Source organism: Coffea arabica, chromosome 8c, assembly GCF_036785885.1.
Source record: "Coffea arabica cultivar ET-39 chromosome 8c, Coffea Arabica ET-39 HiFi, whole genome shotgun sequence".
NCBI classification, from domain to species: Eukaryota; Viridiplantae; Streptophyta; class Magnoliopsida; order Gentianales; family Rubiaceae; genus Coffea; species Coffea arabica.
The window spans coordinates 23496162-23511290 of record NC_092325.1 but is presented as its reverse complement, the minus strand read 5'-3'; positions in this window follow the sequence as shown (position 1 = coordinate 23511290).

Sequence of the window (15129 nt, the reverse complement as noted above, 5' to 3'; positions counted from 1 at the left end):
ATACTAGAAAAATCATCTTAAAACTATAATTGCTCATAAAATCCACTAAGAAAATATTTCTAAACCAGAAAATGCAGAAAACATGCAAGTAAGGGGAAATAAACCCTAGGGAAAATATTAGGGTTTTACGGGTTCTCACACTCTCCCCCCCTTAAAAGAATTTCGCCCTCGAAATTTCTCACCTTAATTCTCGAAAAGGTTTGGGTATTTATCTCGCATTTCCTCTTCCATCTCCCAGGTAGCTTCCTCCACTCCGTGGTTTCTCCATAGCACTTTCACTAGTGGAATCTTCTTGTTTCGGAGCTCTTTGACTTTTCGATCGAGTACTTGAACCGGTTTCTCTTCATAGGCAAGCGATTCATCTACTTCGATCTCTTCCGGTTGCAATACATGGGATGGATCAGGATGGTACTTCTTTAGCATCGAGACGTGGAATACATCATGGATTCGAGAAAGACTAGACGGTAGTTCCAATCGATACGCGACCGCTCCAACCCTCTGAAGGATCTTGTAGGGTCCGACGTACCGCGGTTGAAGCTTCTTTCCTTTCCCCGCTGTAAGACTTCGTAAGGGTGTGATTTTGAGAAATACATGGTCTCCAACTTCAAATTCCAAATCTTTTCTTCGATTATCCGCGTAGCTCTTTTGTCGACTCTGAGCTGTTTGAAGTCGTTGCCGAATCAACTTGACCTTTTCCTGAGCCTCTTCCATCCATGGAATGGTTGCCGGGTCTAGCGCTTTCTTTTCACCAACTTCATCCCAGTAAATCGGTGAGCGGCACTTGCGTCCGTAAAGAGCCTCGTACGGAGCCATTTGAATCGACGAATGGAAGCTATTGTTGTACGCAAACTCTACTAAAGTCATGTGCTGACCCCAGTTGCCTCCAAAGTCCAGAATGCACGTTCGTAGCATGTCCTCGAGAGTTTGAATTGTCCGTTCTGACTGGCCATCCGTCTGAGGATGATAGGTAGTGCTCAAATTGAGTTTAGTCCCCAAGGTTTCTTGGAATTTCTGCCAAAATCGTGATACAAACCGTGGATCCCGATCGGAGACGATGCTCACAGGCACTCCGTGTAGTCTTACAACCTCATCCATGTACAGCCGAGCCAACTTGTCCATTGAATATTTCATGTTTACCGGTAAGAAATGGGCCGACTTGGTTAATCGATCAACGATCACCCAAACGGCATCGTGTCCCCTTTGCGTCCTCGGTAAACCGGAAACGAAGTCCATTGTGATGTTTTCCCACTTCCACTCGGGTATCTCCAAGGGTTGTAATAGACCCGATGGTTTTTGATGCTCTGCCTTCACTTGCTGGCAAATAAGACATTTCTGCACGTATTGAGCTATTTCCCTCTTCATATTATCCCACCAATAGGTCCCTTTCAGGTCTTGATACATCTTGCTGCTACCCGGATGGATTGTATACTTGGACCGATGAGCTTCCTCCAGAATTTCCTCATTCAACACCTCTTCCTTCGGTACTACGATTCGGTTCCGATACTTCAAAAGACCCTCAGGACTCAAATTGAAGTCCGTTGTTTCTCCCTTTTCCAATTTCTCTCTCCACTTCCGTACCATCAAATCCTCGCTTTGCGCCTCTTTTATACGTTCCAGTAGAGTGGAGGTAACCCTAACATTGCCAAATATCACCTTATGGCTCCCTAGACAGGGTTTCCACTCACACACGGATTCTAGCAAATCCCACTCCTTAATCATTAGTCCCGCTACTTGCACCTTACGACTCAAGGCATCTGCTACCACATTTGCCTTTCCCGGATGGTAATTGATCGTACAGTCGTAATCTTCCAGAAATTCCATCCATCGCCGTTGCCTCATGTTCAGTTCCTTCTGCGAGAAAAGATATCTAAGGCTCTTGTGATCCGAATATACTTCGAAGGTCACCCCATATAGGTAGTGCCTCCACTTTTTCAGGGCAAACACAACTGCGGCCAGTTCCAGGTCGTGAGTTGGATAGTTCTGCTCGTGAAGCTTCAATTTCCTAGAAGCAAAAGCTATCACATTCCGGTTCTGCATCAAAACACATCCCAATCCCTCTCGCGACGCGTCCGCATATACTGCAAACCCGTCCACTCCATTTGGCAAGACCAGTACTGGAGCCATGGTCAATCTTTTCTTTAATTCCTGCAAACTCGTTTCGCATTGGCCGTTCCAGATAAACTGGCCATGCTTCTTTGTCAAGTCAGTTAAAGGTCCTGCCAGTTTGGAAAAATCCTTAATAAACCTTCGGTAGTATCCAGCTTGTGACGCCCCACATCTCCCTAAGGCGGACCAAAGGGTATCCGCGGACGCCTGCCCAGCTCACGCCAGGACTCATGCAATTCCATCCAAATTCAAACCGAACTAAACACTTCGATGAGAGCAACATGAATACAATAATGTGGAAGCGTTCAAGCTTAATAAGTCACTTAATGTATATCCAGTACATCGGGTAATCATGAAACGACTTAAATTCAAAGTACACATCAGGGCCCAAACTTTTCAAGTTGACAATTTCCAAAAGTACAACCCAAACCAGGGCCTAGTCAAAATACATAACAGGAGTCTTAACAAAATTCAACGGATGGTTTCTCCATATTTCTCCAAGAGTCGGTCCTGTTAAGGAAAACAAAACTATAGGGTGAGCTAACGCTCGTGAGGCCAAGAACACACATGCAAGCACGTAATCAAATAACAATCCCAACTTTAATAAATAAAGCCATGTCTTTTCAATAATCAATCTATCAAACAGGAAAAGTAATCAGAAACAATTCAAGGATATAGTAGCTCTCAGGAGCTAAGTCCCACTCGATCTGTCGATGTCATTCGTATACTTTCCCGCATTGACCCTCCTGTCAACCGGGTCGGTATTTCCATTTCCGTAGATCACCACTTTCTTCCCTCCGTCCACCGTACACCCCAAGGGCCCACAAGTCTATTTTTAGGGCGATACTCGACGAGTATGCCAAGCAAGACCTCTTATTAGGTCGAGCTTATAATCTCATGGCTCGCCCAAGTTCCCGACCAAGCCCATTGCCGGCTCGAGTCTAAGGACGGCCTATGAGTTTGGGCGTCCCCCATTCATTAGGTAGTCGAGGAGATTCACTCCAACGACACAATCATTCATGACATGACATTGCATTTCATTCATTCATTCAATACATTTCATTCATTCATTCATTCATTTGAAATTAGAACGAGTGCGATAAAGTATGCACCCGCCCTTATTTTTAAAACTCCCAACAAGTATCACAATAGCAAGTATCAAATTCATACACTTGACACTCACCGAGCAATTCAATAAGAATTATTTTCTGGGAGTTCAAGTGTCCGCGGTGAGATCCTCTTGAAGGTCTCCTTGCGCGCCTGACAATTAAATGGCGAAATCATACAATTAACCCACTTATCAGGAAGATTGTACACTAGTACAATCTAAGAATTATTTTGCAAAAAGGAACCTCAATTACACGTAAATCGAGGTTCAACTTGCCTTTTATTAGGTACAATATTATTTGAGTTTTTATCTTGAAAATCGTAAGCAAAACGTTTAAGAATATCAAAAGAATAAAGAGTTCTTGAAAAACTCTATTTCTTTGAAGTTGGAAAATTTTTCAGTTTTACGATAAATCTTTGAAAAATCATAACTCGCTCGGCATAAGTCAAGAATTGGAAAACTTTATACCGTTGGAAACCTCTTAGAGAGTACTATAAGTTCCTAGAAGACACTTTTCCATGAATCAAAGTGAAAAGTGGTCAAAATTGAGCTTGAAGATGCTGGGTTGGTTCACAAGGCAGAATGAAGTTGGATTTTGGCCAACTCTGAAAATTCGGCACGATTCGCACGTTGCAAACCGGCCTCTGAAATTTTCAGCTCAATTAGTGTTGCAAGTGAAGTGTAGGACAAAATAAGCGGATCAAAAATCGGAGTTTCGAGCACCGAGATACGGTAGCCCGAAGTTGAGCAAATTCAAGACTGGATGAGAATTTTCCAGATTTGAACCTCTAACTTTAGTAATTCAATTGGGTATCGAAACGAACTTGAATCGGCACCAAAATTGGCAGTGTTTCAATACTATATGGAAGGTATCTCTCTATCGAATTTCGGGGAAAAATACCTTCGGCAAGGTCGTTAATGAGCCAACCGAAGTTCAAGAAAAATCCTAAGGCAATCTGCCTTGGACCTTCATTTTCCAAATTTCCAATCGTTTAACCAAGAAAGTTATCCAACCATGGTTCATTTGTGAAATAAGGGTCTAAGATATACCCATGATACCTTTGGTAAGTGTTTAATATCAAAAACATCAACTAACAAGTTCACTCCGAGATTTTGTTCCAAACCAGTCCAAACATTAGGGTTTTCCAAAACAGAGCAGTCCACTTGTTTTAGTCACAACTCAGTCAATATAGCTCGAAATTGAGCATGGCTTATGCCGTTGGAAAATACATTCATAGAGTTAAAATATCATAGAAGAAATTGTTTCCAAATTCGGCACCCATCTGGTTCAAATTCGGGCATCAAGTTGCAGCCTGCACACTTCATTCCAGATGAACAGAGTGACAGGACATCGAACTTAAAACATTTGGTTCGGCCTGCTCACAAAGACTCAGAACGTGCATTATATACCAAATTAAAGCTAGGAATGTCTAGTTTCAAACGCCACCAACGGCACATGATTTCGACATCCGAGGACAGAGTTATAGCCAAAATACTACTGCTGGTCAGAGCATACGCGAATCAGTTTTCCAGATTTGCTGGTTTCAAAAAAAAAAATTCATTTGCCCATTCAAACCTCATTATTTTTCAATAAAATTTTCCACACCTCTAATACATCATATAAGCATCCAATTCAAGCCATTAAACCATTAAAAATTGGCCTGGAAATGGCCGAACATGGCAGGGGCAAAATCGGAAGTTTTTGCTTCTTACACCCAATGAAGTTCCTACTAATTACCCACCACTAATGCATCATTATAACCACTAAACCAACAATATAATCACCATCAATCATCACATCAGCAACAACAACCCAAGTGTGGGAATTCCAAGAGCCCACAATCACATTTTTACACCATAAACAAGTAACTAAGTGCATGCATGAGCTTAATCTTGTCATATAATCTCCAAAAGATAAGAATCCAAGGGTTGATCATTACCTACTCCTTTGGTTTGCAAGGTCAGAATTTTCGGCCCTCTTGAAGCTCCAAGAAACCGTGAAAGCTCCCCTCCTCCTTAGCTAGATATAGTCTCCAGGTGGTGTGCTAAGTGGTCTCCAAGTTTGGTGTGATTTGGAGGTGATTTGGGGTGGTTTTGAGTGAGGTTAGTGTGCAGAATTTTTTGTTGCAAATGAGTTAGAGAGAAGGGAGAGCTTGGCCGGCTGTGAGGAGAGAGAAGAGAGAGTGTGTTTGATCTAAGTTAGCTTCTCCAAGAAGATTAAATGTGTGGTGAAAAATTGCTCCAAAGTCAACTCTTGTAAGGCTCGTTTGGCACGTTTTTAGGCTCGATTTTCTCGCGCGTTTGGTTCACTAGTGCACTAAACCTCCAAGGCATATGTATTCTTGTAAATATTATTCACTCTTAGTTGTCCCGGAATAAGGGTCTAAAGTCCCTCAAATGAAGTCGCGCGTGTGAAAACGCGTACCGTCAAATTTTACCGCTATACGCAGAACTTTCGAAAAATTCCTATAACGATTGCACTACTAACTATCACTTGAATATTTATTCATAAAATTACCTATTTTAGGATCCTAGTACAAGTCTCCAATATTCCAAGCTTATTGTGCTACTACGCGGATAAAATCTCCAAGTACTATTCACTATTTTTACTAAACGCGCTCTAGGAAATTAATTTTCGAAACGAATCATTTTAAAAATATAACGAAATTATATTACCACTTATTTGGGTCTAATAAGACTAGAAAATATTCCTTGGAAATGAAATCCAATTAAATAATTTATTAAGCCATAAATTAGGCATAAAATAATAGTTTTTGCGAGTCCTCACATCCTCTCCCCCTTAAGAAAATTTCGTCCTCGAAATTTACCTTGGTCGGTGAACAAGTCTGGATACTTCTCTCTGATTGTTTCTTCAACTTCCCACGTTGCTTCCTCTACTCCATGGTTCTTCCATAAAACTTTCACTAGTGGTATCTGCTTGTTCCTCAATTCCTTCACCTTTTCATTAGCCTCCTCAATCCCTGATATAGTAGTCGTGTCTAAGATTTTCCGTTCACCTACTTCATCCCAACAAATTGTCCCTGATACAGTGCCTCATACGGAGCCATTTGAATAGAAGAGTGGAAACTATTGTTACAGGCAAATTCCACTAAAGTCAAAAACTTACTCCAATTCTCTCCAAAGTCCAGTACACAAGTCCTCAACATGTCCTCAAGAGTTTGAATTGTTCTTTCAGATTGTCCATCAGTCTGGGGATGATAGGTGGTACTAAAGTTCAACTTAGTCCCCAACACTTCTTGCATCTTTTGCCAAAACCTCGAAACAAATCTTGGATCCCTATCTGACACAATACTCACAGGTATACCATGTAGTCTGATAATCTCATCCAAGTACAATCTGGCCAACTTCTCCAATGGATATTTCATATTAATCGGCAGAAAATGAGCCGATTTAGTCAACCTATCTACTATCACCCAAATGGCATCATGGCCTCTCTGTGTCCTTGGTAAGCCTGATACAAAATCCATGGTAATATTTTCCCATTTCCACTCAGGTATTTCTAGAGGTTGCAAAAGCCCAGATGGTTTCTGATGTTCGGCTTTAACCTGTTGACAAACCAAGCATGTCTGAACAAATTGGGCAATTTCCTTCTTCATATTTTTCCACCAATAAAGACCTTTCAAGTCTTGGTACATTTTGTTCCCTCCTGGATGTACTGTAAACTTTGATCGGTGTGCCTCTTCCAAAATTTCTTTTCTAAGCCCTTCATTCTTTGGCATAACCACCCGATTTCGAAATCTTAATATTCCATCTGATCCCGAAGTGAAATCGGTCTGGTCTCCCATCTTGACTTTCTCCACCAACTTTCGCATTTCAGGGTCCTTTTCCTGAGATTCCTTAATACGTTCCAATAAAGTGGAGGTTATCACAATGTTCCCCAAAATCACTTTCCTTGGTTCTAATCGGGGATTCCAATAGCTAACTTCTTCCAACAATCGAAATTCCTTAACCATCAATCCAGCCATTTGTACCTGACGGCTCAAAGCATCGGCCACTACATTGGCCTTCCCAGGATGGTACTTAATCGTGCAGTCATAATCTTCCAAAAATTCCATCCATCTACGTTGCCTTAAATTCAGCTCCTTCTGAGAAAATAAGTACTTAAGGCTTTTGTGATCTGTAAAAAAACCTCAAATGTCACTCCGTATAGATAGTGTCTCCGTTTCTTCAAAGCAAAGACCACAGCCGCTAACTCCAAATCATGGGTCGGATAATTTCCTTCATGCGGTTTTAACTTTCGGGAGGCATAAGCTATCACTTTATCATTTTGCATCAAAACACATCCCAAACCTTCCTTAGATGCATCGGTGTAAACCACAAAACTATCATGTCCATTTGGTAGAGCTAGAACAGGCGCTCTAGTCAACCGTCTTTTCAACTCCTGAAAACTTCCTTCACACTTAGGACTCCAAATAAATTTTCCATTTTTCTTGGTCAACTCAGTCATAGGCCCAGCAATTTTCGAAAAATCTTGGATGAATCTCCGGTAATATCCTGCCAGTCCTATAAAACTCCGAACTTCCGTTGGGTTTTCCGGTCGTTTCCATTTCGAAACAGCTTCCACTTTAGCTGGACCCACTTTAATCCCATCCTTTGAAATTATGTGCCCTAGGAAGGTCACTTCCTTTAGCCAAAATTCACACTTGCTAAACTTAGCATATAACTGATGTTCCCTCAGGATTTGTAAAACCATTCTCAAATGTTTCTCATGATCTTTCACATTCTTAGAATACACCAAAATGTCATCAATGAAAATCACCACAAATTGATCCAAGTAAGGCTTAAAAACCCTATGCATTAAATCCATGAAAGCGGCAGGTGCATTGGTTAACCCAAAAGGCATCACTGCAAACTCGAAGTGCCCATACCTTGAGTTAAAAGCAGTCTTAGGTATATCCTTCTCCAAAATCCTCAATTGATAGTAACCTTGCCTTAGATCCAACTTTGAAAACACTACCGCCCCTTGCAATTGATCAAACAGTTCATCGATGTGGGGTAGTGGGTATTTATTCTTAACCGTAACATCATTTAAACCTCGATAATCTATACATAACCTCAAACTCCCATCTTTCTTCTTTACAAACAAAACTGGGGCTCCCCACGGAGAATCACTCTCTCGTATAAAACCCCGTTCCAACAAATCCTGTAATTGTAACTTCAACTCCTTCAACTCAGCTGGAGCCATCCTGTATGGTGTCCTTGATATAGGTGCTGTTCCCGGAGCTAAATCAATTTTAAAAGCTATTTCCCGTTCCGGAGGTAGAGACTCCAATTCTTCAGGAAAACATCAGAAAATTCTTTCACTACCGGTGTGTCCTCCAGATTCACCTTATCGCTAGGGGTATTAATAAGAAAAGCCAAATACCCTTGAGCTCTTTTACTTAACAATTTTCTAGCCCGAATTCCCGAAATAAGTGCAGACGAGGCTAACTTACCCCTTACGTCCAGCAAAGCATGGCTTATATAATAATCACTTATCAGGTTCAAGTACTACATATCACACCAATCCAACCTATCAAATAGTCATGGTCCAATAGGGAATTAATCGCGTAATCAGATAAAACGGCAAAAAGGCTTGAAGTCGGACGTAAAGTCCCAGACATTTGGAAGAAATTCAGGATATAGCGAAGCTTCAAATCAAAAGTTCATCCCTGGTGGTGCTGGACAACACAACAAGCAATGCCCCACCAGAGAGGTTCAGTTCAACCGCTACAGAAGAGTAGTAGCCGGTCTACAACCACACCAGTACGAATAAGTTCAAGAGTAGGGTCAAAGCAGAGCCAAATACTTCAGGTTCATGGTGTATGAGTACGAACAAAAGTATAAGTTCAAGTTCAAGTGCAAGTTCAAGTTCAAATTCAAGGGTCATGAGTACGAGTAAGAACACACTGGCCTAACCTCTGTCCAGCAATTCATATTCTTAAACAGTCACAAAATTCAAGTCCACATTCCATATATTCAGTCAAATTAGGTCCATTGAGGATACGCAAGAGCACACTAGCCTAAACAGGTTCAAGTCTCAAGTAAGCTCAGTCTAATCGGTTTCAGGCAGTTCGAGTTCTCTTACCAACCTACTGCAATACTTTCGGAGTTCAAACTTCCTAAGATTGAAATATTGGCACAGAACCAATCATAACATATGTTGCGCACAAGAAAACTCACCAAGTTTCTAGCTAGGTTAATCCATTATACACTAGTAGATCGGATCTTCGGGTTTATGTTCGATTCATATTCAGTACTAGGGACCTATTAAATTATATGAAACTGTCTATCAATTTGTCTCACAAGTACAGGGTTGTCTAAGCCCTCGGTCACGGTCCCCTTTTCTCGTTCCTGCTACCCTACTTAAGAAAAGTCTATAAGCACAGGAAAAGGCATAACTAAGCATAAAGAGCACATTGCGTATACAAGTTGCAAACACATTTAAAATCAGGTCATGATTCGTTACATGTATCAAAAGTTATAACACGATTAGAAGTTACAAAACAAGACCAATATGTCCAATATTGCACATAGGCAATTAAGTGCCACAAAAATATAGAAGTACATACAAGCAGGATACAAAAGGCCTCACAGCGTGCACTACCCCTTTCTAAGTCCATAGTTAACCCAAAGGGTCCAGACATCACTAATTTCAATCAGATCACACGCCTTTACGAAATTAGATCCAATAAAGCCATAACGCAAGCTAAAACCAAGATTATCCATTCGAAGTTCAAAATCTTTAATAACCAGCCACCAGTCGGAACACCATCATCTCCAAAATAACCAGTCTTAGGGTTTTGTAATTAAAGTTTCAAGCTCCAAGTTCAAACCCAAGAATAAGTACAACTTGCTACCTTACGTGTCAAATGGAAACCAAATCAATTCACACTAACTTGTACTCTTGAATGCAGTTGCTCTATATCTCAAAGTTGCCTCAGTCCGTACATTTAAAATCGGCTCACTCTTCTTGAAAGTCAAGAATTTTAAAACATAAGAAGAGTATTTCAAGTAATCAGAAATCTTATCAAGTTCAGGATTCACATTATTAAACATAAGCTTGCCATTCTTTCGAAAACTCAGGATATATATATATTTTTCTTCATGTAAAGCATGGACAAATTCAAGTGTGAGATTACACCAATATACAATCAAGGGGGAAAGATTAGTTTAGAAAATGTTAATCTTGTATTAACCCATCATATACAAAGTTCAACAACTCATTAGTTATTCACAAATTTTCAAATGTGAAATTCAAGTAAAACTCACCCTTTTACCAAAATCGGAAAATTACACATATTTAAAGCATATATATCTTACTTCCACTCATCGCTTACAAATAAAACTAGTACATCCTAGTTTTTCTTTAAATTTTCAAAGCAGAATATCTTTAGAAGATATGTGGGCGGAAAATACATTTTATTCCTTTGTACTTTTATCTTGGTTCAAAATCATCACACATGGAGTTTGACTATCAAATCTCGGTCTCTTACCCTCCATAGCCAGTACTAATAATTATCTCAATTCTTTCCACACTTACAAATATAATGATAATTCAAATTCATCCAATCTTTCACTACAAATCTCTCATCCCATATCTTCCTTCAATATAACATCACCTAATTCCTCAGTTTCTTCTGCAAGTCCCAAATAAGAACTCCCAAATAATAAATTTCTTTAACCCCTAAGATACAATAGATCCTTGTCACATAATATCCAAATTAATCCCACAGTCAGGCATCCTAAACTTTAAGCCTAGGATACGCTACAGAGATCTGAAGCCTAAGCTCTGATACCAACTGTGACGCCCCACATCTCCCTAAGGCGGACCAAAGGGTATCCGCGGACGCCTGCCCAGCTCACGCCAGGACTCATGCAATTCCATCCAAATTCAAACCGAACTAAACACTTCGATGAGAGCAACATGAATACAATAATGTGGAAGCGTTCAAGCTTAATAAGTCACTTAATGTATATCCAGTACATCGGGTAATCATGAAACGACTTAAATTCAAAGTACACATCAGGGCCCAAACTTTTCAAGTTGACAATTTCCAAAAGTACAACCCAAACCAGGGCCTAGTCAAAATACATAACAGGAGTCTTAACAAAATTCAACGGATGGTTTCTCCATATTTCTCCAAGAGTCGGTCCTGTTAAGGAAAACAAAACTATAGGGTGAGCTAACGCTCGTGAGGCCAAGAACACACATGCAAGCACGTAATCAAATAACAATCCCAACTTTAATAAATAAAGCCATGTCTTTTCAATAATCAATCTATCAAACAGGAAAAGTAATCAGAAACAATTCAAGGATATAGTAGCTCTCAGGAGCTAAGTCCCACTCGATCTGTCGATGTCATTCGTATACTTTCCCGCATTGACCCTCCTGTCAACCGGGTCGGTATTTCCATTTCCGTAGATCACCACTTTCTTCCCTCCGTCCACCGTACACCCCAAGGGCCCACAAGTCTATTTTTAGGGCGATACTCGACGAGTATGCCAAGCAAGACCTCTTATTAGGTCGAGCTTATAATCTCATGGCTCGCCCAAGTTCCCGACCAAGCCCATTGCCGGCTCGAGTCTAAGGACGGCCTATGAGTTTGGGCGTCCCCCATTCATTTGGTAGTCGAGGAGATTCACTCCAACGACACAATCATTCATGACATGACATTGCATTTCATTCATTCATTCAATACATTTCATTCATTCATTCATTCATTTGAAATTAGAACGAGTGCGATAAAGTACGCACCCGCCCTTATTTTTAAAACTCCCAACAAGTATCACAATAGCAAGTATCAAATTCATACACTTGACACTCACCGAGCAATTCAATAAGAATTATTTTCTGGGAGTTCAAGTGTCCGCGGTGAGATCCTCTTGAAGGTCTCCTTGCGCGCCTGACAATTAAATGGCGAAATCATACAATTAACCCACTTATCAGGAAGATTGTACACTAGTACAATCTAAGAATTATTTTGCAAAAAGGAACCTCAATTACACGTAAATCGAGGTTCAACTTGCCTTTTATTAGGTACAATATTATTTGAGTTTTTATCTTGAAAATCGTAAGCAAAACGTTTAAGAATATCAAAAGAATAAAGAGTTCTTGAAAAACTCTATTTCTTTGAAGTTGGAAAATTTTTCAGTTTTACGATAAATCTTTGAAAAATCATAACTCGCTCGGCATAAGTCAAGAATTGGAAAACTTTATACCGTTGGAAACCTCTTAGAGAGTACTATAAGTTCCTAGAAGACACTTTTCCATGAATCAAAGTGAAAAGTGGTCAAAATTGAGCTTGAAGATGCTGGGTTGGTTCACAAGGCAGAATGAAGTTGGATTTTGGCCAACTCTGAAAATTCGGCACGATTCGCACGTTGCAAACCGGCCTCTGAAATTTTCAGCTCAATTAGTGTTGCAAGTGAAGTGTAGGACAAAATAAGCGGATCAAAAATCGGAGTTTCGAGCACCGAGATACGGTAGCCCGAAGTTGAGCAAATTCAAGACTGGATGAGAATTTTCCAGATTTGAACCTCTAACTTTAGTAATTCAATTGGGTATCGAAACGAACTTGAATCGGCACCAAAATTGGCAGTGTTTCAATACTATATGGAAGGTATCTCTCTATCGAATTTCGGGGAAAAATACCTTCGGCAAGGTCGTTAATGAGCCAACCGAAGTTCAAGAAAAATCCTAAGGCAATCTGCCTTGGACCTTCATTTTCCAAATTTCCAATCGTTTAACCAAGAAAGTTATCCAACCATGGTTCATTTGTGAAATAAGGGTCTAAGATATACCCATGATACCTTTGGTAAGTGTTTAATATCAAAAACATCAACTAACAAGTTCACTCCGAGATTTTGTTCCAAACCAGTCCAAACATTAGGGTTTTCCAAAACAGAGCAGTCCACTTGTTTTAGTCACAACTCAGTCAATATAGCTCGAAATTGAGCATGGCTTATGCCGTTGGAAAATACATTCATAGAGTTAAAATATCATAGAAGAAATTGTTTCCAAATTCGGCACCCATCTGGTTCAAATTCGGGCATCAAGTTGCAGCCTGCACACTTCATTCCAGATGAACAGAGTGACAGGACATCGAACTTAAAACATTTGGTTCGGCCTGCTCACAAAGACTCAGAACGTGCATTATATACCAAATTAAAGCTAGGAATGTCTAGTTTCAAACGCCACCAACGGCACATGATTTCGACATCCGAGGACAGAGTTATAGCCAAAATACTACTGCTGGTCAGAGCATACGCGAATCAGTTTTCCAGATTTGCTGGTTTCAAAAAAAAAAATTCATTTGCCCATTCAAACCTCATTATTTTTCAATAAAATTTTCCACACCTCTAATACATCATATAAGCATCCAATTCAAGCCATTAAACCATTAAAAATTGGCCTGGAAATGGCCGAACATGGCAGGGGCAAAATCGGAAGTTTTTGCTTCTTACACCCAATGAAGTTCCTACTAATTACCCACCACTAATGCATCATTATAACCACTAAACCAACAATATAATCACCATCAATCATCACATCAGCAACAACAACCCAAGTGTGGGAATTCCAAGAGCCCACAATCACATTTTTACACCATAAACAAGTAACTAAGTGCATGCATGAGCTTAATCTTGTCATATAATCTCCAAAAGATAAGAATCCAAGGGTTGATCATTACCTACTCCTTTGGTTTGCAAGGTCAGAATTTTCGGCCCTCTTGAAGCTCCAAGAAACCGTGAAAGCTCCCCTCCTCCTTAGCTAGATATAGTCTCCAGGTGGTGTGCTAAGTGGTCTCCAAGTTTGGTGTGATTTGGAGGTGATTTGGGGTGGTTTTGAGTGAGGTTAGTGTGCAGAATTTTTTGTTGCAAATGAGTTAGAGAGAAGGGAGAGCTTGGCCGGCTGTGAGGAGAGAGAAGAGAGAGTGTGTTTGATCTAAGTTAGCTTCTCCAAGAAGATTAAATGTGTGGTGAAAAATTGCTCCAAAGTCAACTCTTGTAAGGCTCGTTTGGCACGTTTTTAGGCTCGATTTTCTCGCGCGTTTGGTTCACTAGTGCACTAAACCTCCAAGGCATATGTATTCTTGTAAATATTATTCACTCTTAGTTGTCCCGGAATAAGGGTCTAAAGTCCCTCAAATGAAGTCGCGCGTGTGAAAACGCGTACCGTCAAATTTTACCGCTATACGCAGAACTTTCGAAAAATTCCTATAACGATTGCACTACTAACTATCACTTGAATATTTATTCATAAAATTACCTATTTTAGGATCCTAGTACAAGTCTCCAATATTCCAAGCTTATTGTGCTACTACGCGGATAAAATCTCCAAGTACTATTCACTATTTTTACTAAACGCGCTCTAGGAAATGAATTTTCGAAACGAATCATTTTAAAAATATAACGAAATTATATTACCACTTATTTGGGTCTAATAAGACTAGAAAATATTCCTTGGAAATGAAATCCAATTAAATAATTTATTAAGCCATAAATTAGGCATAAAATAATAGTTTTTGCGAGTCCTCACACAGCTAGCCCTAGAAAGCTGCGAATCTCCGTGGGGGTTTCGGGCCTCTTCCAATTTGTCACGGCCTCAACCTTCGCCGGGTCCACCGAAATACCTTCGTGGGAGATCACGTGCCCTAGAAACGTTACTTTCTCCAACCAGAACTCGCATTTACTAAACTTGGCATACAGTTGATGTTCCCGTAACGTCTGCAGTACCACTCTCAAATGCTCCTCATGCTCCTCGCGTGTCTTAGAGAAGACCAAAATGTCATCAATGAACACAACGACAAATCGGTCCAGGTAGGGTTTGAAAACCCTATGCATTAGGTCCATGAAAGCGGCGGGAGCATTAGTCAGTCCAAAGGGCATAACGGCGAACTCGTAATGCCCGT